General features: G+C 33.8%; 1 protein-coding gene and 1 pseudogene across 2 annotated transcripts in view; both read right to left on the bottom strand.

The window, feature by feature from the left end:
- Window positions 1-3,156, bottom strand: part of LOC118197539 (glucose dehydrogenase [FAD, quinone]-like) — a 38,050-nt pseudogene extending 34,894 nt beyond the window's left edge. Inside the window, exons 1-2 of the transcript XR_015041132.1 lie at window positions 3,015-3,156; window positions 1,002-1,204 (exon numbers count right to left, since the gene is read on the bottom strand). The product of XR_015041132.1 is annotated as a glucose dehydrogenase [FAD, quinone]-like (transcript). The remainder of the gene's footprint in view (window positions 1-1,001; window positions 1,205-3,014) is intronic.
- Window positions 1-23,352, bottom strand: part of LOC118197531 (glucose dehydrogenase [FAD, quinone]-like) — a 187,019-nt gene that overhangs the window by 126,585 nt on the left and 37,082 nt on the right. The gene's annotated exons all lie outside the window — the stretch shown is intronic.

Consider the following 23,352-nt stretch of genomic DNA (forward strand, 5'->3'; position numbering starts at 1 on the left):
AATCAATTCTGCGCTTTATAATCTCCATGAAAGATGCTTTGATTAAGATATCCAAAATTCTACCTCTCGATAATACTAATTGCAACTTGAAGCTTATTCTATCACATGTTTTCCATTGTAGACAGAGAACCACTTATTGTAATGACAAAGAATCTCGAAAAGAAAAACCTATCCTTCTTATAGAAAGCAAAGTTGCAACCAATTATGCCACAATAAAAAAAAAATTTTTTTTCATTTTGAGGTTTTTTTAAAAAAGTCTTTAAACAATATTGCCACTAAAATATTTTATTTACGATATACATAACTGACATTCTCAGGCACATTTAGAAGGCTTCTTTATCGTATCAGTTATTAGATGATAAACAAAATGAGTCTGACCGATTTTTTAATTACTACTTGAGTCTGACCATTTCGGACCAATTTTTTAATTACTACACGAATTGCAATAATGTATTACATTAATCTCTTTCCGAAATAAATGAATTTTATGTTAATAAACTGCATTATTTTTAATGCTCCTGAGTTACGTTCGAAAAACTTTTAAAATTATTAAAAACATTAAAATCCCAGGGAAATGGAATGCCGAGTTCTCGGGAATTGAAATGTTAGTTTCGATATATGACTCTGTAGGGTCGAATGGCATATGACAAAGGAGCCATTGCTGTATTCATTGAAAGATTCTTCGTGAGTTTTAGTTCGCAGTAAAAGTTTTAAAACTTTTAACGGTAGATTGAATCCCCCATTTAGTAAAATCTAGCATATGATATGGTATATTCTTTTATTCTGGAAAAATATATCATTGCTTTTGTAGATTATAATTTCCTCAGTTCTCATAATCTCATTAAGCAATTAAACAGATATTTACAATATTTGCTTTATTTATATAGTTAATTTTATTTCATAAAAGACAGACATACTTTATTCTTTCTAGGATTAAGTATTTGCTTGCATTGGTTGCATTATTTATATAATTAATTTTATTTCGTAAGAAATAGACATACCCTGTTATTGAGTCCATTTCCAGTATTTCGTTGAGGAACTGTACGATAATTCCTATCAATATCCGTAAACCAAAAGGCCCGTTCAGTGGCGGGTATCTCAGTCAGCAAAGGCGGACTTTTACCGGCTTCAAGCAGAAGAACACTGACGCATGGAATTTCCGACAAACGATTTGCCAATACAGACCCTGCAGCACCTGCTCCAACTAATATGAAGGAAAAGAAATACTAGTCTGAAATGTATATATATTTAAGCGGAATACTGTGATTGTACACGAAATTCCAGAGAAGAACTGGAATATATATCTATGATTATCGAATATGTATCTATGATTTAAAAATACAGTACAGTGTAAGATTAAGATTTATTTTATAGATAGTAAGTACAAAGAACAGAATAAAAGTACACTCAAACATTCAAATGATTTATACTTCGTACAAGTCTAAACCTTTTGTAATCACAAGATCTTTGCCTTCTACCATGGACCTTTAATGAAATGTAATAAATGAAATAAAAGTACAAAGAAAACTTAGCATTTGGAAAATTAATAAATTTCCTATGTTGTTAAGGTTACCTATGCGAAACTTAAATTACTCTACAGAAAACTTTTTAAACGACCAGGTTTTATCCTGTCTCTCTCTATTCTAAAATACAACTAAATTTATGTGAAAATTTTCTCATGTCAAGTGTTTAGGCAGACTAGTCTAAGAATTACATAAATAATTATGTTTTTAATTTAAGAACTACGGCTGATAACGCTATGATTTGCCGTAAACGGATTATTAAGTAATTCTAATCAGTATATTTACATTTTTAAGCTATGTAAATAGAGCATGGATGTTTTATTACTTAGTTAATATGTTATTCTTATCTATTAAGCTATGGTAGTGCTGAAGTTACGATATAGTAGAGGGAAGTCAAGATCGTAATTATGCACTATAAGATAGAGGAATTGCAGATGTATAAATATTCGCATACAATTTCCAGAACAATGTATTTTAAATATCAGATTCATACATTGCATCGAATTTTCTTTCTTTTATATGATAAGATTGTGATAGTGGCTTCGTCTGGCTTATTTACTGTTTTAAAGCAGTACTACATTTTTAAAACAGATAAAGATAAATTAACAAAATATAGGCATTGATTTAAGCGTAAAAAAAGTAATTTAACTCGCAATAAATATAAATTTTAATGGGGGAAATGACTTGTCGTAGTTAGAGATTATAAGGAAACCCTCTTAATTAGTAAACGATCAACTGCTTATGGTATTTTCTAACCTTCTTTCCTAATCCCTTCTTGATGTAATTGGAAACATATTCGACACTTATTTTAGATGTTCGGAGTATCAGCTTCATAAAATCAAGCAGCGATATATTTTAGGTGCTTTTAAATTATGCTCTTGCCATGCATTTTGGAGTTGATATTGTAATAATATGTGCGTGTGTATTTAATCATTCTTGTTTACACACATACAACAACACACATTGTCCCCAGGTAAAGTTATCATTGGCTCTTGATATGTATTTTTAAATCTATTAGAAGACAATATTTAAAAGGAAGCAAATTCATATGTAGTAGCATTTATCTCTCGTACGCAATAGACAGCATCACTGAAATTAGTTTAAAAATAAATCCTTAAGCTTTGTAGATGCGTTGTATGTGTATCATTAACAACAAATTAAAAACATTTATGTCTATTTTTCCCCCAGGTTAATTTTAGAGGTTATAAAGGTTAAAAAGTTTTCATCATATTGTTTCCTATATTATTAAAAGTATTTGAAAGTTTTAAGTCTGATTCAATTTATACAATTTGCAATGAATATCCATTGGCATAGGGGGCTTTAAATTGTTCAGATATTTCTATAAAGATTAACCTTTGCATAATATAAAAGAAAATAATTGAATCTTTTTAGAATGGAGAGTTATCTCGTAATAAAGAGAACAGAATGAAAGAAATAAATGGCGCTGTTATATAAATACAAACAGCCTACATCACAATACGTGCAGCATACCTATAACATAATCGTATTCCGAGTTGATGCTTGTCGCCGTTTTTGGTGTGTGTCGTTGTTTCATAAGAGACAAAAGCAGCATCGGTAGGAGAGTAGAATTGACGAATGGCGTTGGATAGGCTCTCTCCGCCGCAAGATCCATTTCAGGCTGTAAATAAATAAATTAATAAAATTGCATTTTAAGCAAATAATTGTTGGCATCAAAACAGTGAATTAATGATGTTTTAGGAAAATATCATTGTTTAATGTTACTGTTTTCTTTGTTACACACTTGATTGATAATAATTCCTTAGTAATGAATTTCAGTATGACATAGTATCTTACTTTTTGATCGAAGTAAAATTGTTTTCAATTAACTAAAAAGATGAATATCGCCATCCGAAAACATCAACTTCTTTATATGTTTCGAAATTAAACATAATATTACAAAATAGCGAAATTCTTAAAAATATATGAGAAATAAATGCATGCATTCAAATATAAATGATATTATTAAACTATATTTTTTAAATTGTGAAAGAAAACTTTTGCGTAATACTAATTCAAATAAGATTATGTAAATGGTCAGTTAAAGTCCGAAAATTTAAAAAGTAAATTTAAAATTATAAGATAATATCTGTATATGTAGGAAATAATAAGGTTTAAAATGAGAATGAAGTTAATAATAGCGCATAAATGAAGTAAAATATTGTAATAGTAATGAGAAGACTATTACGGAATGCGAAACTATAGAACACATAGATTAAAATGGAACTATAAAATATAGACTAAGTAAGGAGTTAATGAGTAATGATCAATAGCCGTTAAGTTAAATGCTTAATTTTAAAATTCCGGTATGTTTAGGAAAAATTATGAAAGACATGAAAAACCATACAAAATTAAATGAAATAGTAAAATAAGTCAAATCACTTTATTTTTTACCCCGATATTTTCGACGACGATGTTTTTAAACTGCGAAGTTTTTGAACCGCTTTATTTTCGACCACGATATTTTGTACCACGATGTTTTAGAACTGCGATATTTTCTCTTTGCGATGTTTTCTTCCACGATGTTTTCTAGAACAACGTTTACGCCTTGCGTTGTTTTCTCCACGACGTTTTCGCTCACGATGTTTTTGCAACGACATTTTCGGCTATAATTAAAGATTTATCATAATTCTTATGAAATCTCGCAAGGTTAGTTTTCATGTAAAAGGCATAAAACCTAAGGTATGTATATATCTATTATGACTATATAACGTGTAGTTGAAACTTTCAACTTATCAAAACCGAATTCATCTTTTCTCTGTAATATTTTGTTCAAGAAAGCGTCGGAGTTGCCAATGGAGAGCGAAGGTTTATGCGGCAATACAGCAGCGGTTGGACAGGTCTAAACTCTTACACCCAACTGTGCACAAACTCTTCTAACTTTAACGTAAAACTGCTTACCACTCAAATCTACATAAATTTTGGAATTAGTAAACTTCGTGGCAAAGTGAGACAAACAGGAAAGATATAATTAAATAACTTTTAATTAGTAAATTTTAAATATAAAAGCCACAAACTGTAAAACGTTTACAATGATTATGGATTATTTTAAATAATATTTATCAAAATATACAAATTATATAATAATGTATGTAATTATATAATAAAGTACATTTCAACATTTTTGATAAAGTATTTGTAACGAAAGGATCAAGTATCCTTTGATGTACGGTATTCGATTCCTCTTTGAAAGGCTGAAATTTTCAATTCATTGAAATATATTTATATAGTCTTGACTGGAAATATAATAACCGTTAAGGAAGAGGTACACCAATTATTCAGTTAAAATTTCTTTAAAATGTCAACAAAAAGGAGTGAAAAAATTGAGATCTTTGAACGAAAACAGTTTCGGCTATGGATTGTAATATTTGAGATACTGATAAATATATGAGCAGCGATAACTATTATGCTGATATCGTCATCTGACTAAGAGTATCCAACATTTCGCAAAAATTATTAACGTACTAAGACATGGAAATAAACCATTTAAGGAGTTCTTTAAATTAAAATAATCAAATCAATCGTTAAATCATTTTGTAATCGGTGAGGTATTATAGATAATGCGAGTAAGTCTAAGCAGTCACAACTAAGTTTCATTAGAATTAAGTTTACAATTAGAATTCATTAGAATTACATTTACAGTTAGAATTCATTAGAATTAAATTTACAATCAATCAATGAAAAAATATTTAAACATAATTTAGATTTTCATAATGTATTTGTTTAGAGCTTAGCTATTACTTAGTTATTAAATAAAAATTAGTTACTAAATTATAATAATTATTATTATTATTAAATCTAGGTGATTAATTAATAGCTAAGCAATTTTATTAGTTTTCTAATAAAGTTACAAATAACTAACTGATTTGTATAATTTATTAATGGAAAATCGACGACTCAATAAATTTTGTAGGAACAAGACGTATTATTAAAATCAGAAAAAGAAAATCTTACATAAAAGTGATTTAGATACGCATTTTGGAAAAAATGAATAAACAGCAGGGCATATAAATAAAAAATGCACGGATCGGTTTCGCTTAGAAGATTAATAAAAGAAGAGAGTATAATGAATGTACACAATTATTTGTGAATAGTTTTAAAATTCTTAAAACTTGAGGTAAATAAAATTTTATAATATTAATTTAGCGATACGTAATTAAGCATTGCATTATTTTAATCTCATAATAACGAAAAAAGCAAGAACAATTTTATTGAAAAATAACGTAATGTAACATAATAACATTTCTGAAGATTACACGAAACGAACATCAGAAATTATCTACTTACTATAGTGGCATTCATTTTTTTCAATTACGCTTGAATAAGCAAAATCTCAGTTTTTATCCCTTCGGCTGACATTATTCCTCCTGAAACACTTAATCTCATTGGTCATACTTAACTCCTTCCACAATCATTTGCCTAATACCTTTGTCAATATACGAAAGATCGATGAAGGAAGAAATAATAAAACTAAAGTCCATTATACAGTATCATATGACTACCAAAAACGGTATTTTTCATCGAAATCGGGGGAAGTGGAATCATATTTTAATTGCTTCTAAACGTGCTTACTTTATAACGGAAGAAGTAAAATTTCGGGAAGAATGTGTGTCACGTGCTTGGAGTTATCTATTTTATCAATCTTCAGTATTTCAAGCATTAATTAAGGGTTATAGCAAAAAATTATAAAATATGAATACCTGCATTTAATTTAAGAATCTACTATTTAAACGACATTTAGAAATAATGAGAAAAATAACTATAATGCACTTGATAGGAAAATTATAGAAAGCACTACAAAAATGTATTTATGTTAATTTTATTGCGTCGAAAGATGGATGGTAGCTTAAGATCAAAATTATCACATAATCCAATGGGATGCCCCTTCGCTACACGGAGATATGCAAATTTTTGTGCCCTTTGTTCGACATGTATACAAAGAAATGGTACATCAAGTTCTAATTTCAAGGCTTGTATAAGTAGAAAGATAAAATTTTGCTGTGTGAAAGATAGAACATGTTATTGAGAAGGCATTTAACGGATTGTAAAATATTGCATGGGACTGGAAGAATGAAAGCCAGACAAAAACTGATAGAGGTATTTAAAGACGTTATCAGTAGCCAAAAGCATCACGTGAAAATCTGAAAACAAGTTAAAGACACTGGTGATGTTTGCAAACAATCAGATCAAGGTCGAACAGACTCACAAGATCGCTATCTGCTACGATTCCTAAAAGAAATAGACATTTAGCCTCATCCCAAATTATAAGGGATTCGTTGCAGCTACAAGAATTCGACTACCCAAAAATGCTTTGAGTGACAAGTTGTATAAAAGAGGGCTGTATGGCACGGGAGTTTGTGATTTGTGTCTGACTAATTCGGACTGCGAAATGCGCCTGCTTGCAGTAAAGCAGATATTATCAAATCTTTTTTGATGAGTCTTGTTTTTGTTCCTAGAGTGATTCCAGCCATTATACAATTTGTGTGGAGCAAAACACGCGCAATAAGCCTGAAAATATCCAGGACAGCCATCTGTGCAAAAGAGGGAAATCATTGCATAGGCGGGATCATTTTTGATGGCCACATTAGCCATTTCAGTATTTGTAGTTATATTTTACTAATACAACTGCAAATGATGAGATAGACTGATATGAGATTCAAGATCCTCATATCAAGTTGTTTAAATATTGCCATCTGCAATAATTTTCTGCTAGTGGACGGTAATGCTAATCTTTATCACGCTGCAATTCCTGATTATCTTGAGGACGGAAGGGATTCAAAGGTTGGTGTGGCCGAAATAATCTTCGATTTTAAATCCATTAAAACATGTATGGAATGCACTAGGCAGCCTACTTGCATCACTGCAACAACACCTAGCTCGTTTCAGGAACTCTAAAGCACTATTTATCGTGACATTTACTTCAGAAACTCCTGGAACACAGCATGGCAAACCACTATAAAATTTGCATTTCAGTCAGATGTGACCACATGATTTATTAATTTTGTCTGCATATCTCTAAAACGTTGTAACGCCAACCTTTCCCTACTCAACTTTATATCACATTCCTTATGTTCTTTGAATTTTGAAGATATTTTGAAGAATATTAGAATTTTGAAGACGTGACAAAATAAACTCCTTATGAAAATTCCATGTTTCCAAGCCGAAAACTCATTCACATATTACACGAGTTTATACCTGTTATATGTCGTTTTGAGCTATTCAAATTATATGAGTTTATACTTTTTCGCCTTTTATAAAGGTGGAATACTGTTATCTCATATAAATCCAAAACGATGTTCTCAAATAACTAAACATTTTGTTTCCACGGTGATTTCTCACTTTATGCAAGCAAACAATTAACTGAGCATTATTGTACAATAAACGTTGATCTTTTAGAATCTCACCATTTTTTAGGAAGTGAAGGAAATAACACTAAATTTGTTGCTATTACTATTGGTGTGCACAGCCTGTCTTAAAATAGCATACTTAAGTGTCTTTACGATAATTACACAAGATTTTTGGAGAGCCTTTTTTTTTATAAAATCCGATTTATAATCCTGCTTATAAAATTCGAAAAACTGGGTTCTGATTTTTGAAAATCTAGAATAGTAGATGGAATAATGCAGAAATAAGAATATTCTAATTAAAATGTGAAGGACATTTTAAGGGATGATTAAAATTTCCTGTTACATACAGGGTTATTAAATGAAGGAAAAGAGTTTTTCAACAAAAGAATACCATTATGATCAATTTAGTTCAGAAATAAGTTTGTATGATTTCTATAGTTTATTTTTACAGTAGTGTATTACCTTGTAGAGTCATTAGGATTTTGAAATAGGAGATGTGAAAAATGAGTAGTGCCCTTACCGAGACTCGAACCTGGACCTCTCTAATACGCGCCGAGTGCGCTACCGTTACACCACGAAGGCATACAGAAAGGGGAGGAAGAAAATACCTTATGTACCCCCTTTTAAAGGGCGACTGGGGATTAGGGGATCGAGTCGTCAAACCCTGGCGTTGAAGAATCATCATCCACCACCTTTTACTTCGGGCGCCACTGTAAAGTCATTAGAATTTTGAAATAGGAGACATGAAAAAACAATGCCCTCGCAGGGACTCGAATCTGGTCCTCTAGAATGTGTGCCGAGTGTGCTACCGTTACACCACGAAGGCATAACGAAAGGAGGGAGAAAATGCCTTATAACCTATTTCATATATTTACAGATTTCTCTAAATTTTAAATCTGTAATCTGTAAAGCTCCAGATTTCAAAACACCGACAGATAAAACAGATGAAAAATATCGCATTTTAATTGTAAAATTTTATTTCAAACAGTTAAACTTTTATTTCTTTTCTAGTTAAAAAATATGCAAATAAATATGAAAAACAGTTTGTTACCGAAAATAAAATGAATATTCTTTAAAAGTTTTGTTAATTCGTATAATATATAACCAGCTTATAGAAATAAATATTTCAATTTCAAAAATTTACTATCTCCAAGGTTTCAAAAATTCTGTATCGCCTTGGTGCACATCTAAATCTCAAATACTTGGTGCTTTTCGGAGACATTACAAAAAATAAGGATTGAGATAGCTGCAAAAAAAAGGTCTTTACATGTGTACTATTATAGGAAGAGTAAAATACTGTGTTTTTGATCACACCTGCCGTCTTTTTGGTTAAGATGGTGACCAATATATTCTTATTACCAGACGGAACTCTGAGCATCACAGAAGCTTCCACCACACGGAGGCCACTCATACCTTTGACTCTAGAAGAAATTAATGGAAGGAAAAATGAAATTAAAGAAGCAATTTTATAAAATTAGAGATCTTTACTATTGTATTTTTTGTGACTTCTGTGCAATATAAAGAATGAAAGCTGAAATGCAAAGAATGAAACATTATTATTCTGATACTGTTTGATCGTATTGCTTATTCAACTTCCAGAAATCTTTAATGAATGCAGTTTGATTTCCCTTAACATAAAAGTACCTTTTATTATTAAGATGCAGCTATCAGAACCAGTATTTTGAATGATTATATAAAATTATTTTGTGAAACAGAAAAAAAGATAAAGCATTACTTTGTTTCTACCAACGGATTACGCTTTCTTAGACCTTCCAGAGAACAAGGTTAATCGTGAACATTTCAAGCGTGTCTTTTTTCATTACTCCTCAAGGCAACTTGTTTCTTTATTCTGTAATCCTTCTTTAAAAAATATGTTGTTTAACATATTTTGTAAAGAACCCCATATATAAATATTAAGCAGTTTCATGACAGTATCTGAATTGATTAAACGAGGCGCAAAATCTTACACCATGAAATGATGACATTCTATTCATAAGTGGCAATAATATAGATTTATTCATAGTTTAGTAAAACAATTTAAAGTTCGTAACAAATAATGGATGACAAAATCAATGCCAAATTTTATTGCGCGGAAATAGAGGAAAACGCACAAAGTGTTCTTACATATCTCATAAATGCTCAGCGTATTCACTTTTGTAGATAATGACAGATATCTTTGCGATATTCCGTGTCGTTCATGATCATAGTCAATCCACGATGACGAGCGACACGGTGTATATCGTGGTCGGCCACAGCCAAAGATCCGTGATCCCATTGCAGGCATTCTGAGACAAGAGAAAGTATGATAACCAGTGTATAAAAGCTTAAAGAGGGTATCTTCAACAACTTCCTACAAGAAAAGGGATTTTGGAGCTAAATCCTCAGCTCGAGGCAACTACAACCATGACATACCTCTTTTTTTTTTTTTTATCACATCAGCACATCAGCTCACATATCATAAACTAAGCCGACATAATTTTACGCAAATCGATGATTTCGCGTTTTCTTTCTGTACGGATACATCATATTACACAGATTCGTTTTAAAGCTAGTAACAATGAAGTTCCTAACTAGTTTTAAAGATAGTAACTATTCAAATGCATTAAATGCAAATTTTGCATATAGTACAGAGTACGTATTACCATGTTACATACGATACAGGCATATAAGCGGTATATCTTACATATTAAACTTATTAATACATAATAAATAATATGCTAATTAATAATAATATGCATCTATTGTGTCTACAGCTTTCCCGTTCTGTTTTCTCATTCAGGTTTCGGGCTTTCACTCTGATTGGTCGAAGCTTAACCCAAGTCGGCATGAAGTTGATTGAAAACTTCGAACTTTATGATAAGAACCCTACACTAGATTTTGTGACGTAGCACAGACTGGTTGTCTGACAACGCAGCTCGTCTTAAACCACTTATACCCTTTATACTGTCGTCTGAACGCAGTTTAAGTTTCCGGAAACTTATTCAGAGGCGATTTTTCTTGAAGCTTCCAGAAATCTTGAGTAACACTATAAATACACTTGCGTTTGAGGTTTGAGTGAATTCAGTTAGAAGAATGGTTCATTTTTCAGGAGTGCTTCTGTATTAGACTGTTATGTAATTGCTTTTAGAGATCTAAAATATTCTTTGGGTTTTAAGGAAACTTTGTCTTGTGTCTTTTACTGTAGAAGCTCTGATTTATTGCATTAAAACGTTAACATTTTTCACTTTTATACACTGGTTATCATAAATTAAGGAAAAATCACAAAAATAGCGATAACTCCTTCAAAAATAAGCCAAACCGTGTAAAATTTGATTATGTTGCCAAGTAAGAGTAGCTGAGTAAAACTGCGATATGCAATTTAGTGGCGCTGCTTTCGGAATACGTCATCTGCGAGGAGCATAAAAGTCCATGTTTGAGAGCAAGCCCACATATTTCACTGTGACAGCGACATCAGAAATCTGAGATAGGCAATTCGTAACAATGACCTCCAGGCATCATTTGCCTGCAGAACTGCGATGGAGAGCCATTGGGAGACTAGAACCAGGACAAAGTCAAACAGAAGTTGCCAGATGGCTAAATGTGAGTTCTTCTGTGGTTCATAGACTTTGGAGGCAATTTCAAATCACAGATTCGGCACGTAGGAGTTTCAGCCAAGGACGGCCAACTACGGACAAGGATGGCCAAGGACGGCTACGACGAGCGCCGATGACCGATATTTGACATTATATGCACGCAGAAATAGAACCGTTACTCCGACTCTTCTTAGATCCTCCCTTGCTGCAGCCACCGAAAGGTTCGTGTCAACAAACATAGAAGGCTTCGAAGGTGGTCTGTATGCGAGGCGACCACCCATTTGTGTGCCGCTCGTCACGCCATAGGAGGGACCGTTTTCAGTGGGCACGACAACATGTCTATTGGAGACCTTATCAAAAGAGAGCGGTTCTCTTTACGGATGAGTCCAGGTTTAGTCTAGAAAGCGATAGTAGGCGTTATTTGATATGGAGAGATCCTAGAACCCGTTATCATCCGTCAAACATCCGTGAAAAAATTAAAAGGAAGGGGCAGTGTCTGTGTTTGGGGTGGCATCTCTTTGAGTGGACGCACAGACCTCCATATCTTTCCAAGGGGAAAGGTGAATGCTCACATTTATAGAGATTACATCCTTGATGTTTATCTGCGCCCATATGCTGGGGCAATAGGTGATGCTTTACTGTTACAGGACGACAACGCAAGGCCAAACAGGGCTCGCATCGTAGATGATTATCTTCAACAGGAAAACAATTATGTGCATTTTATTGCAATGAATTACGGTGCTCACGCTTCTTGTCGATGGCATTAAGCATTTGTTTCGAGTCATCTTTTATATATACTGACATTGCAGAGCGAACTCTTTCGCTGATTTGGAATAATCACTTTTTTGAAACTGACATTACCAAATCTTATAAGGTTCTGACCTTTATCGAAATTACGTCTCTTCTCTTTTTACGTTGAATCAAAATGAAACACTGACTAAAGGATCTTCTATCAAGAAATTTGATTAAATTTCGCTTTTTTTTCGGTACCTGTTGCCCAGAAACGCAAATTTACTTTATGCAAAAACGGTTTCCAAGTTTCCTTTGTTTGTATCATAAGTAAGGATTTGAGTATATAAATATATATATATTTTATTAATTTTTGAAGTTTTGTAGATATATGTTGAGAGAAGCAAAATATCCTAACCCGGTTTATGCGTCTGATCGATACATCCATAAGTATGATATATATATTGTTGCGTTTAATGGGTTTGTGGGTTTGGAGTGACTGACTACAACACTTAATGAAGAATCAAAACACAATTTATTAGCACGTATTACTCAGAGAAGCTCCAAAAACACGCTTATAGTCTTCGATTACAATCGTTGAAAAACTACGACAAGCACTCTGAAACAATCAGCAACACAACCGAAACAATCAGCAATCTCAGCCTTCAGACTACAACGGTGAAGACAGCTTCACGGCAAAGCACTAAAGTACAGCTCCCGACTCAGTCTATCGTCCTTGGAGCTCAAGGCACTGCTACTGAACTCAGCGTACTCTCGACGTCACACTCCTACTCCGCGTACAAGCAGAGTTTATGTAGCTTTTGGCCTGCCTTCGAGAACATTCCGGTAAGCCGGTAAGAATCCATTCCAGAATGTACTTCCTCCGCCTATGGTTCTTTCTTTTAATTTTGTCGCCAAATCTGGCAACCCTAAACCCACTTTGCGGGGAAGCTATCTTACCGCAGCTGGTCATTTCTTAACAATATATAATTTTTTCATTTTACTGCATATCACTTCCTAATGAATTCAAGTGACGATTTCTGTGGAAACAAACAGAATTATTTACTCCTTTTTAAAAATATTTTCTGCACTATATATATGAGTACTAATTTCTTAATTATCCATCCTTTTTCACTTTCTGTATTATTGTCAATCTGTCCCTTGATTTGAAGGATGATAAAAGAGCATTCCTTACAATGCAGTGATACTTTGCTATACATCTCTTTCGCAATCTTCCAGAATCTAACTAATATTCTAATATTTAGTTCTCTATTTGTATTCTTTTCCTCATTTAAAATGCAAAACAGTCCAATAGTGAAACAACAGAGAACTTGAAAGTATATTAATAAAAAATGCGCGTTCGGTAACTGTTTCTTTTGTCTTTTCTTTCCAAAACATTTACTGGTAGACCTAGATGTAGGATTGGTGGAATTATCGTGATAGAATTGTTTTGAATAAGGGCTCTGTGCATAAACGCACGGAATTTCTTTTTTAAATATAGGAATTAAAATACAGTTTTGATGACACAGTTTGTTGTTTTTAACATCTTTCTTCAATTTGTATTACCTTTACATTCCCAGATTACGAGAAGCCAACTTATAATGGTAATTCTTTTACAGAAGTTTGAGTTCTTGAAACCAAGTTCGTAATGTTTTCTACTCCCCCTAGTTCTGTTGCAGTATGTCAGTTTTTCTTAATACGAGCAATTAAATAAACTTCTTATTCAGCATATTTTAATTTGCTGTCAGTAAATGATCAGTAGCCTTTCATGAGGTGCTCTGTGGTATGTACTGCTATGACTGTTAGTTGCCGAAAAAAATAAGGGCATTGAACACTCGTTGTTAGATCGATTCCTGACGAACACACTAGTTGCATACAGTCTCCGTAAATTTCCCCGTATGCGAAGTGAATGCGTACTAATGTCCTTTAAAAGGTTCTGCACAAAAGGAGTATTCCAAGTTTACCTTACATTCTTTGTCATAATCAGTTAACCAACCTGCATGATCTATTTTCGAACACATGCTTAGAATACACAAATAACAAAGATGAACATTACATTTTTCGTTTTTTTTAAGACTTTTATTTTGTTATATATTGGTTATTTAAAAGATAAAGCCATTGAGACTACCGTATATGTACCGTGTATTCCGGCGTATAACGTGAACCTGTAATTTTCAAACTACATTTTTAAATTTTTAGGTAGATTATAATATCCTAAAAAATATATGCTCCGTATAATGCGTACCATTTTCTTTAAGATGAAACCTGAGAGATACATGGGCGATGCTGTTACATTTTTAAGTCGTTCATTCCAAAATTTTTCCTAGACTTCGTAACAATGGTATACTGAATTGACAAGCGATAGCAATATGTGTGTGGGAAGGGAAATGCTTGAGAGAGTAAATTATTCTGTAAAGTGGTGGGTGGTATTCAATGCAGTGTGCACGAGAATGCTATTCTAGGGTTTCGAGGGAAAAAGAGACATAATTTTGGGTAAGAATGCTCTTCTAACCCGAATGAATTCGCAGAACTGGAAGTCAGGTGTTTTTCTTGAATGAAAGAAAGCACAATAACGAATATGCTTTACGTAAAGGACACTATCCGATAGTTCAAAATTATCCGATTTTTATGTTCAGAAATTGGGTCCTTTCTTTTAAACAAACAGCATTTAAGTACATGTAGAAATGTAATATCCGCATGCTCTTCTTTTCCTTGTTTTTAAATGTATCATTTTTATATCCGGCTTTTAACGCGCACCTATAAATTTGATCTTATTTTTTGTACGAAAAGTGCTTGTTATACGCCGGAATATACGGTATTTAATATCAGAGGTGAAATTAACTGAATCTGGCAAAGTACCAGAAGATTGTTTGTTTCATAAAAGTTCACGTTATGCATAGAGAAAACCATGAAATTCGAACCAGAGATTTAACATCCGAATTAGTAGTAATTGTATATTCACATTCTTTGAAAAATACTTTGTTGCTGTTTTTCTGTGTAAAAAGTAATTCCTGACAGATTTTCTCTTTGTTATGAATAATAATTTATTTAACAAATCCAAACACTATTCGTGACTTTTACAGCGTTTTTAAATGTAAAATAAGAGTACATTTTTGCGGGGAGGAATTAAAATCTCCGAACCAAAATTTTTACATGTGTTCTGTTTAAAGTAAACAATATTTAATAATATAAGGTTGCAATTTATATTTTAAATGATGATTTGTTACCAAATAACTCATTCGGAATATTGTAAGTATTTTTAATATTACATCAAAATCATTCTAACAACGAGGACCACCAGCGGCCGAGCGGTAAAGTCGCTGAAGACTGGTAGTTCGGTCCGAGGTTCGAATCCCATTGATGGGCTATCTGCATGGGTATTTTTTTATTTTTCCCCATGTGTAACGTGTATACGAGCCAGTTTCCCTTAAAAAGTCCTCTTCGAACGTATCCCTCCCCTTAGACAGATAGCCCTCGAGACTTTGCCGTAATTAAATAACCTAACATAACATTCTAACAATGTATTAAAACCTTAAGGGAAAAAGTAAATAAGCAAAATTTAAAAAAGTATTTGATGGGAAAAAAACACATATATTTAAACATAAACACGTCTATTTTTTCTGTAGCTTATTTAATTTGCTTCGCGGAAACGAAAACTTTTCTTAATTCTCTGATAAGATAATCTGCTATTTCACATGCATGCTTTGGGAGAAAATTTTCCCCATTATCAAATAACTTTTAGTATTAATATTAAAGCAAATCTTAACGCTGATCGCCTGTTAATCCGAATTATACTTCTTCTCATTCTCAAATTCTTCTAAAGAATTTAAATTTATGAACATTGTAGTAACACACACTGATCATTAATTAAAATTTGCAGCTGATGCTGATAAACTGATATTTAGGTTACGGATTAGTATTTACTTGATTCAGGAAATCAAATGATTTACAAGAATGAAACGTGATTCATATAACGACAGTCTATAATGCATGCAAGATTATCACATGATAGACTTAATCACGTTGCGACTAATTTTCTACAAAATGATTGAAAAATGGAAGTATCCAAAGTTTATTTGCTTTCTATATGTTAACTGCCATTCTTCCTACACCTTTCCAACGGAAATGCATTAGATAATTAAAAGATTCTAATTTCCTTTTGCAAAAGATAGAGGGGAAAGTCGGTTTAATCTCTAATAGAAAACTTAAGGAAATATATTTTTCCTTAGGATTTAGTTTTGACACAAATGAAGAGATTTATCGCCTGAATATTTAAAAAATACTTTTGTAAACAAACGGAATAACAAACTCTTGTAAACAAGCTCTTGCGCCCTCAGCAAAACTTTCGTTAAAAAAACAAAGAAATACAAAGTTAAAAATCTCATTCAAGTGAATCACTGTTACTTTTTCATACTCCGATACGCTTTTTAAACAGAACCAATAATGATAGCATCGTAGATAATGCAAAGCTTATATAAGAGCAGAGTTTTTTATTTGGGATTCTCTGAAATGTTAGGGATCCAACAGAAATTGTTAAGAAGTCTTATTTTTTAATCATTTTGGCGTTCAGTTTCATATCTATAATTTTACATACATGTGTGGTATATTTTAGGTACGTTGTTGGGCATTTTGCAGTTTTTTTTTTTTTTTTTTTGCATGTACCATTTAAAGATTTGTAATCATTCAAAATATACATAGCGACATGTGCCAGAGGGAAACTACTTGTTTTTGTAGTCCGCGGTGCGAGAACAGTAAGGGGTGATCGATTATCATCGACCGTTTCACTCTACTGGCTGATAGTGGCCGTGCGTGCTTGAAATGTAGTAAGAAGCACTGTAAATTCATCTCTGGCAGTCTCAGGTAGCAGTTGAAATGATGACTGCATGAAATCGAGAATTATTAGTTTTGTTGATGTAGGACACGTGATAAATGTCCAATGTCCTCCTAGGGATTCGAACTTCGGATATCCCGATAATGCGTCGGACTTTCACTTACACCACGAAAGCACTAGGAAAAGAGGCAGAAATTACCTCACAGATATACAGTGTTTTCCTCCTCATATATAGTTTAAATACCGTAAATTTTCTCTTACAAAAATTGTCCACGAAAATCACTTCTGTGTAGGTAACTCTAGGGTATTTCATCATAATAAATCCATCCAAATCAGCAGTTCTATGAGAGCTTTCTGATCCATCATTAAACTACATTATTTGGAAAGTATTTACTATCATATAAAGGGATATTATATTGTTTGTTTATTTTATTTCTGGGTAGTGTGTATTTACGGGTATAAGATAATTTTGGGGCGAATAAAAATCGTAAGAACAAAAAATTTCGTTTTAATTACTTTTTCCTTGTAATGTCAACGAAATAAAAACTTTCCTTTTACTGTCTGAAATTCGGTATTGTCAACAAGTAGGAGTTTTACTTAACCCAGCTATTAAGAAATGCATTATGTTTTCTTTATGGCATTTTAGAGTCATTAGGTTATTTTGAAGTAGGAGACATAAAACATAAGCAATGGCCTCGTCGGAAATGAAACCCGGACCTCTCGAATACACGGCGAGTGCGTTACCGTTACACCCCAAAGCCCTGCTAGAAGAAGGGAGAAAATACCGTATATACTCCCCCCTTTTAAAGTGCGACTGGGAATGAAGGAACCCAATCACCAAATCCTGGTGGTGACGAATTACTGTCCACCACCTTTTACTTAAGGGCCACTTGTAAACACATTAGTTTTTTTATAAGCAGGAGACATGAAAAATTAGCAGTGCCCTCGTCGAGACTCAAACTCTGGACCTTTCGAATACATGCTGAATATGCTACTGATTCACCACGAAGGCATGCTGGAAGGAGGGAGAAAATACCTTATAACTTTTAAGTTTAAAAACAGGAAAAAGATATTAATGGTAATACAGATGATAATTTTATGATTTTCTGAGACACGAATATTTTAATAATGTCAAATATTTCAGAACAATGAATGGTGGCCTAGAATGAATAAACATAAGTTTTAAAATATGTATTATAAAAAGGCGTTATAACACCAAAAAGTATAGATAATTTAGCAAGAAATATATCTACATTAATAAAATATATTTATTATATTTATAGTAGTCACATAGAAGGCTTAACTTAGTGGTTTTATGACTTTTTGTTTACCTTTCATTCGAATAATTTCTCAGGCTCAATTACTCGGTTACAGCCGAAAACATCGCGGAGAAAACAACGCAAGGCGAAAAAATCGTGCTGCAAAACATCGTGGGAGAAAACATCGCAAAGAGAAAACATCGCAGTTCTAAAACATCGTGGTACAAAACATCGTCGTCGAAAATAAAGCGGTTCAAAAACTTCGCAGTTTAAAAACATCGCCGTCGAAAATATTGTGGTAAAAAATAAAGTATCTACAAATCATCGCATGACGATAACATCGCAGACATGCTTTTTTCAGGCTTTAATAACTGTAAATGGATATTCCCATAATGATGTGTGAGCGCAAGTGATGTAAGGAAGGATAATTTTTACTTTCACATTTTTTTATTCACTAATAAATTTTTGCTGAAAAAATAAGAAGGAAACTTAAGCATAGAAAATTAAATGCAACTTCATAGATTATACTTTTTATGAAAAATTACCTGTAAAAACTTTATAAAAAATGATTTATTAATGGTCTTTGTTAGTTAACTATGTCGGTTTAAAATTCTATTAAGTGCTATAAGTTGCATTAATTTTCTATGCTTAAATTTCCTTCTTATTTTCTCAGCAAAAATTTAATATTTAATAAAAAATATTAAAGTAAAAATTATCCTTCTTTACACCTTGCGCTCACAAATCATTATGGGAATATCCATTTACAGTTATTAAAGCCTGAAAAAAGCATGTCTGCGATGTTATCGTCATGCGATGATTTGTAGATACTTTATTTTTTACCACGATATTTTCGACGACGATGTTTTTAAACTGCGAAGGTTTTGAACCGCTTTATTTTCGACGGCGATGTTTTGTACCACGATGTTTTAGAATTGCGATGTTTTCTCTTTGCGGTGTTTTCTCCCACGATGTTTTGTAGCACGACGTTTTCGCCTTGCGTTGTTTTCTCCGCGACGTTTTCGTCCGCGATGTTATCGGCGGACACCAATTACTCAGTGAATCTTGGTGATCTTCAGGACCATAACTGTGTGCAATGCTTGGTATTCGGAGGTATTCTGCGATTGGGGAAAGAGCTGCAAATTTCGGCATGTAATCTCTGTAGTAATTTGGTAAACCCAAAAAACGTTTTGCCTTCTTTTTTCCCTCCGGAAATAGGATGTTCAAAGTTTTTAATACCAAAGCCAACAGGGTTATCTGCCTAAGAGTGGTGGCTTCATGAAGCATTTTATGAGGACAACTGGTTTGTATTTATATTACACTTGGAGATACCCATGAAACCTAGCCATGCAGCCAGCTCATTCGCCTGAATTTGAACCCAAGCTAGGTCGATTACCAGTATTCAAAGGTCTTGACTACTTGGCTACTGGTAGGCCCTTTATTCTCGGGATTTTTTTTAACAACAATTTCTTTAACTAAAACTGAAGATGAAAATACGATTGTTGACCAGAATTCATTTATCATTTCACATAAAAAATGTATACATTTTCATGATAAATGCTAATTAATTCATTATTGTTACTATGTATACAGGTAAATAACTTTAATGAAATATGTACATTTTGGTACGACATGTATAATGTAATCTGAAAGACCCAGAATGCAAATCATCGCCGGAAAAATAGGGTTACAGGATTTCATTTTAAGGTAAATGGCTATCTTGCCACATTTGGCGAGAAATCGCGATAACTTCGCAATCTTGGTGAACATTTGCAGAAATTTTGGCCCGATCCTTGCGTAACTGCAACTATATTCTAACATATGTAATAGCTGTATATGCCTTTCAGCAATTTTGAGAAATAGAAACTACTGAGAATTTCTCTGAAGGACTGAGGGAGTGTATACACAAGACCTTAGAAAGCAACAGTTTTGAGTTGAGTTTTAACGTCGAACTTCACAGTTTCGAGAGATCACCGTGGGCGTTTTCGCTTCTTGATGCGCTTTGCATTACCTTATGTTCAACGATCTTTGAAGTGATAACTATTGATTGTGCTCTGTTATAATCAGTAGAGCTGTATAAGCACTTTTGTATGGAAAGTTTCAGAACTGTGAAGTCTTTTGGGAAAAATAAATTTCATCAAGTTTTTATCGGTTCTGTGTGTATTCATCCGTACGAACGTAACAATTTTTGGTCCCAAGAAAAGATGCAAGGGACCATCAATGAGATTGTTAGCGGAGATATGAAAGCGATCCAAGAAAAGATGGAAGGGGCCGTCAAGCCTGTTAAAAAAAAAGACTAACGCGGTTCAGGAAAATATATAAGAGGGTTAAGAAACGATGAAAGAGGCCAATCAGTTCAAGAAAAGATTGAAGCAGAACAAGAGGAAACAAATTCGAGATTATGGAAGACAGAATACACACGGCTGAAAATAAAACTGGAGAAATTAAAGAAAATACTGTTGAAAAACAAATCAAAAAAAGAATTTTTGCTGTCAAATAAGAAATCCATAATGGAGTTTCTGCTGCCGCCTAAGACGTTGACGGCTTGGAGAAATACAGAGTGGCGCCTGCAAACAATTCTGACGGATTTAAATTCCAACCTATGTCTTCTCGACCTTCTCTGGAGCTATCCACTTATGATAAAAAGACCTCTTGATAAGTGTACAAGACTCAGGTTTTTATAATAGTCGACTGGATGGGATTCCAAAGCTAAAGCCTGTATTCTTTGATACAGGAATCTTTGACAATCTAAAGCCTGTTTCTCTGACAGCAGACGCAGCGACTATCCTTCAAACTCTGCTCAACTAGAGGCCTAAGCATCGAAGCTCTACCCGGAGCCTTAAAGCTGCGCTTTCGCTTGAAGTGCTTAAAAGACTATAGCAAGCATCAACTAAACTCTCGCCAGCAGAAATCAAAAGAAACAATCCATGAACTCCTTACGGATGTGTTATGTAGAGAAATTACCGGATAGCGTTATAAAAATTAGGTGAATGATTTTATGATTTATGGAAATTTAAATTTTATTTTGATTCTGAATTATTTAATTTAAGGCTTTAATTTTGGGGAGAAACAGATGCTTCGGGAAATATTATTTAGTATAAATGAATATTATTTATTTTCTTTTTATTTGCAAATCTTGTACAAACTTTGATTCATTGTGAAAAAGCAGGGAAAGGGAGGCAATTTTCGCCAAGTCATGATTTCGCGCGCTTTAGAATGTTCGAGAAAGAATTTTCATTGTTAGTTGACCTTAAGAGAGGAAAGTACGTGACGGAAAGGTCAAAGGTTGCTACTTGTCTTTCAATGTAAGTCATTCAGGTTTTTGGCGATTGAGGGTCCGGTTGTTGGCTAAGTGAAGAAGGGCGCGCATGCGCGATCACCCTTTTTTTCCGCCTTCTGGAGTTGAAAACGAAGATTTTGCCATAATTAAGGGGGCGATAAGTGAAGCCATAGTGGGAGCCCGTTTGGTGAAGGAGAAGAAGGAAATTTGAGTTGGACACTTACTTTTTGGCTCACTCTCTGACTGACTCGCTGATTTTCGGGCTTGCTGGACAAATGTAATTACGAAGCGGGATGTTTTCCGGCGGGGAGCGGCAAATATGCTCCCCGGCCGCGTTTGGTTAAGAGGCGAGACACACTTACTCTGGACTCGCTTAGGCACTCTCTGACTGACTCGCTGATTTTCGGGCTTGCTGGACAAAATGTAATTACGAAGCGGGATGTTTTCCGGCGGGGAGCGGCAAATATGCTCCCCGGCCGCGTTTGGTTAAGAGGCGAGACACACTTACTCTGGACTCGCTTAGGCACTCTCTGACTGACTCGCTGATTTTCGGGCTTGCTGGACAAAATGTAATTACGAAGCGGGATGTTTTCCGGCGGGGAGCGGCAAATATGCTCCCCGGCCGCGTTTGGTTAAGAGGCGAGACACACTTACTCTTGACTCGCTTAGGCACTCACTGCTTGGATTCGCTGACTTTCGGGCTTGACGGACTTGTTGACGGAGGCTGAGAAAAAATTTGTGGGTGTTGCGAAGGAGAAAGGAAAAGATTTAGTCGGCATCGAGCAGTGCTTCCGGCGGGGAGCGGCAATTATGCTCCCCGGCCGCGGGTTTTCTCAAAAATGCGAAGAAAAAAAAACTGTTGAGCGAATAACAAAAAAAAAAAAAATTAACAGAGACTTGGGTCTCTATCTGTATCGGCAAAAGTCAGGACGATGTCCTCTGAACTCCGACTTGAAAACAGAAGGAATTATGTCACCTTAGTCAACTGGAAGCCTGCGTTAGCCGTTCTCTAAAATGCCTAGCTTAATTGTCTACGTTTTCGTTGGTGGAGCTGAGAGTCTAGGCAGACAGGCGTGCGGTGTAAGCTGTTCTCTTGCTTCCAGTGGGAACAATTTTCTTCTATGGAAACCAGTAGCAGGCGTAAGATTTGACGGTATAGCTGATGTAATTTATTGTCGTGCCGATTCGAGTCTCTGTCTTGCGGATTTGCCAAGTGACGTAAGGATAGAGCTAAGATATGAGCTCTGATTCCACTTCAAGATGTCACCAACCAGATAAGTTATATATTTTTTTTGTGTTTATTCGATCCTCTCACGACGAAACCTTTTAGCATAACATTGGTGCCGTGACCTCTGCTTAGTGAAGGATCGAATCAGTAATTGATTTTGAATTTACCTATTTTTAGTAATTTACTGTTTTAATGAAGTTGTTAATACAAGAGGATAAATTTTGAGAATCTTTGTGAATTTCAGGAATTTAGGGTTTTTAACGTTAGGTAATCAGAATTAAACTTTAAAGTTAGGAAAAATATATATTTTTAATGTAGGAGAATAGGTACTGTACATTCTTACTGTTGAAAATCCTTGAGTGTTTTCTAGATGTGTATTTTTGATTTTCGACGTACTGATTTATGATACAAGATGGAAAATGAATTATTTCACGATAATCCTATGCTATTTGTATATCCTTGTAACAAGTTTCGAGTGCTTGTCTTTAAAAACTGGACTCATTTTTTGAGCACTTCTAAGAGAAAGAGATTAAAGACTCTAATTATTTTACTGAATGAGACAAGCCAT

Source organism: Stegodyphus dumicola, chromosome 5 (genome assembly GCF_044657685.1).
Source record: "Stegodyphus dumicola isolate Sdum_Otavi_A_Nest chromosome 5, ASM4465768v1".
NCBI classification, from domain to species: domain Eukaryota; kingdom Metazoa; phylum Arthropoda; class Arachnida; order Araneae; family Eresidae; genus Stegodyphus; species Stegodyphus dumicola.